General features: G+C 43.1%; 1 long non-coding RNA gene across 1 annotated transcript; it reads left to right on the forward strand.

The window, feature by feature from the left end:
• The first annotated feature begins 752 nt into the window (after positions 1 to 752).
• Positions 753 to 3,424, forward strand: LOC121144260. Its single transcript, XR_005881574.1, has 2 exons — positions 753 to 858; positions 2,957 to 3,424. It is a non-coding gene; the product is annotated as an uncharacterized LOC121144260 (long non-coding RNA).
• Positions 3,425 to 4,034: the final 610 nt, after the last annotated feature.

A 4,034-nucleotide genomic window follows, 5' to 3' on the forward strand; every position in this document is an offset into this window, starting at 1 on the left:
AAGAAGAACGTGTTTGATTTGGGGGCCACGCATTTCTTTATATGGTTTCTGTCCTCCCCCCTCCTTCTCCTCCTCCTTTGCTTTGTCGGCCTTTGCTTCAGTAGGAAACAGTTTCACCAGGACATGGAGAAGCAAAAATCCCTCCCAACAGCAGGATCCCTGCGCTCCTGTAACACACATCATCCTGGCAGGGGAACTGCCATCTCTTTCCTAAAAGGAAGTCAACTTCCATACCCAACAGTCCGAGGACAGGCATTCCCATTGCCTCCTGGCTGCCCGCTGGACTTTGAAATCCTGTATTAACCACCCGAACCAAATTTCCTCACTGTTTGGGTCCTCAGAGTTCCCCCAGTGAAAACAAGCAGCAGGCTGAGGTTGGCTCAGGGAAGGCAGAGAGGCTACACCTCTTCAGTTGTGCCTGGAAATCAAAACATGTCCAAACTGGCTCTGACCTCTATTTAGCTTGAAAACACAAACCTTGCAGGAAGAATCTGTTTCTTGATCTTGGTAAATGAACAGGCAATAGCAGACAATAGGGGATAGCCCAGTGCAAGTCCCTTACTGACATATCGCTGGATTCCTCTTACTACCACCCAGTTGGCAGTTTGATCAATATCAAAGGAGTGAGAAGCGCAGCACACAGAGAAGCATTAAGGAGCGAAATTATAATCTGAGCACTGGCTGCTACACTGCGTTTGCAAGATTTCAGACTGGTCCCAATAAGCCACTCATAGGTTGTAACCTATTCTTTAGGTGCTGAAGAATGTATAGATCTGTGACTGACAATGAGAACAAGAAATGCCTACCATAGCTGCTGCCTTCTGCGTCAAATGTGACCTTCAATTTGGGTGGAAAGAGGTAAGGGGTAGAGCAAATCTTCTGGTGAGGTGGGTGGCTTGATGTCATTTCTCATGCCTCTTGGGATTCCTCCTTGCTGACGATGGAGACTAAATGATGCCTGCTTCTGGTGCCTTGACTGAGCTCAATAGGGGAAAGGGGCTCACTTTCTATATTGCTGGTACACACCACTGATAATAAAGGAGGTGTGTGTGTCCATAGCGGGTTCGTTGTTGCCCTTTCTTGTTTGCAAGTCAAGACACTCAAGGCCTGGAAGGTTCTGCTCCCATGCCTCAGGTAGACTGAATTTGCTAATTTGTTGAGCACAGTGCAAAAGAAGGATCGTGGAGAGTTAGAGACAGGGTTATCTATGCCCACGTGGAGTGGGAGGGAGGAGTGGGGGATTTCATTTATTTTGCCTGAAGGGAGAGAAGCAGCCTTTTTGACTCCTCAGCAGCTAAGGAACAGCAAGAGATGAAGGCAGCCTCACTAACTGACAGACTGTGACTATGGACTGGCTGGAGGAGGGTAAGGCAGATCAGCCTTGATTAGAAAGCAGCATTGAGAAGGTTGCTTCTAGTATGCCAGTTTACACTGGTGTGCCCTTTTCTCTGCCTGTTGCTCATACATTTTAAGATCGCTTGTATCCTGCTCCCTCTCCTCACTCACTGGACTTCATTGAGAAATCACCTTCATCAGTCACCCAACTGGGACAATTTGTTCTGTCCATTTCTCAAATCCTAAAAGTGATTTGAGAAATGGTAAGGAAAGGACAAAACAACCCTTTCAAATGCCTATTCCATTGTCTTGTCTCACTCTAGAGTCCAGACTATAGAGCTAAAAATGACTGACTTATGGGTGAATAGACATTGTCATCTTTTGTGCTCACTTGTAAAGAATCAATTCCTGAGCTTGAAGCTGTTGGGTATTTATTCAAATCCTGCGGTTGTGTTGTAAGCCATCTGGGTGACCTTGGCCTAGTCACTTAACCTCCCTGAGTCTAGTTTCCTGTGCTACAAAATGGAGGACATAATTCCTGCCTTGACCACTTCACCATGTTGCCAAAAAGATCAAATGACAGCCTTGTGTGTAAAGGCTCTTTGACTACAAAGCAATGCACAGCAGCCAGCTATGGCCATGGAGCTTAGTCCTGGTGGCCTCTGTGGTTTCTAAACTGTGTGTGCACATGCTGAGTTTGGTCTATCATTACTTCTAAATATGGCTGGTCTATTGGCTTCTGAAGTTTCCACATGAAATATTGTCTGTATATGTGCTCCAAGCTTCTGCTCTATGTCCTCAAATAATCGGCCGTTAAGTGTTATACTCTGAGCCAGTAAAATCCGCGCTCCTGACCTTGTACCTGTGACCTGCAGAAGTCCTATTGTATCTCAGAGATAAACGCACCAAACTGTGATGTGCTTAAAAGATATATTTAGTGTGCAGGCATTTCATTTGTCACCGAGCAATTTTACAGTGTCTGATATAAGCCGGAGATTTTATGATCTATAATCAAAGGCTTCTGCAGACACCTCTCCTTAATTTGGATCTGTGACAGTATTAAAAAATGGGACTTTCATCTTTGGATCCATTTCGCTCAGTGGGATGAAAGCAATGTGGGCTTTTAAGTGCAAGTTACTTAAAATTTTTAGACTGTCCTTAGTAACACAAGAACCCTTGACATAGACTTGTACTATTGACAAGGAAAAACTTACTGTTTTTCACCCCTTTTGATCACTCTAGGGTATGCTTGCAGGAGACTGTTGTTACTCCTTAAACTCAATACCCTATGGGACTCAGAGGAAAGGGTTGAAAGGGGCTTTTCTCTTGTAATTGTACGAAAGACTCTGTGTTTGAAGTGGCCATAGCATGATGGAGATCAACTCTCAGGATGTCAGAGCTGGTCAAGAATATTCAGTGTTATTCTTTCAAGTCTCATTTCACTTATGTGAAACCTGAGCCTCAAGTAAGTTGAGGGTTATATTAGAAGTCATACTTCTTCAATCAGCCAAATACATATCATCATGAAAACCTGGTAAAACATACTTTCTGGAATTCAAGAGAAACCCAGACTATTATTAGTAATGTACCTGTCTTATCACATTTTCATGAATTCCTACAGGTGATATGAACCAAGAAATCTCATTCCATGACATCCACTGCCTTCTCCTGACCCCCTGGACATGCTGGTGAAATACCAGTGCTCCTTTAATGAAGACATTAACAGAAGTTAAATTTTCACCTGGACTCTGCAGTGTATTAACCATCCACTGTGTGGATACCCAGCATGCATATTCAAACAAAAGAAAGTCCACCAATAATAGCTCCAAACCCATCTTTCCTCTTCACATTCCCTTTGTCAAGCTTAAATCTAAAACAGTGGGGTGGTAAATTCTACATCCGTCTCCCCATTTTTCGGAACTCTGGCATTATTTTCTGAATCTTGAAAAGTCTAGACTATTCACCCTGCCCCTTAGTTCTGAAGACTATACTCCAATGGCTCTCAACCTCTAATGTTGTAACCCCTTAATACGGTTCCCCATGTGTGGTGACCCCCAACTGTAAAGCAATAAAATTATTTTTGCTGCTACTTCATAACTTTAATTTATACCATTATAAATCATAATGTAAATATCTGATACACAGTTGTAGACAACCCCTGTGAAAGAGTCGTTTGACCCCCCCAAAAGGGTCATAACTCACAGATTGAGAAACACTGCTCTAGTCTATGTTGTCATAGCCTCCCATCTAGGACAACAAAGTGGATACTCTCCAGATGTCTTTCACCCACACTCACAGAATGCAAACATTTATCATACAAGAGTGCAGGAACTAAGAGTCCAAGAGAAGAGATGCCATCTTAGAGTTCAGATGCCACAATTCACCCAGTTAAAAAGACACATGGGAGGACTGCTTCATGAAATCTTTGAATTATTTTTCTGAGTCTTGACAAAAGGTTACCTTGTTCCAAAATAAGTAGGAATTCTTGATACTACAGTATTTGAAGCACATTATGTCTTCTTTTCTATTTTTAATTTTTCACTCTTAAAACAATCTTATTTTACATTCTAATCCCAGTTCCCTCTCCCTCCCATTCTCCCACTCCCCACTTTCTCCCACCACCTCCTATCCACTCTTCAGAGAGGGTGAGACCTTCCATGGGGAATCAACAGTCTGTCATCTGTGGCAGGATCAAGACC

The sequence above is a fragment of the Mesocricetus auratus genome, unplaced genomic scaffold (assembly GCF_017639785.1).
Source record: "Mesocricetus auratus isolate SY011 unplaced genomic scaffold, BCM_Maur_2.0 Super-Scaffold_100015, whole genome shotgun sequence".
In the NCBI taxonomy this organism is placed as follows: Eukaryota; Metazoa; Chordata; class Mammalia; order Rodentia; family Cricetidae; genus Mesocricetus; species Mesocricetus auratus.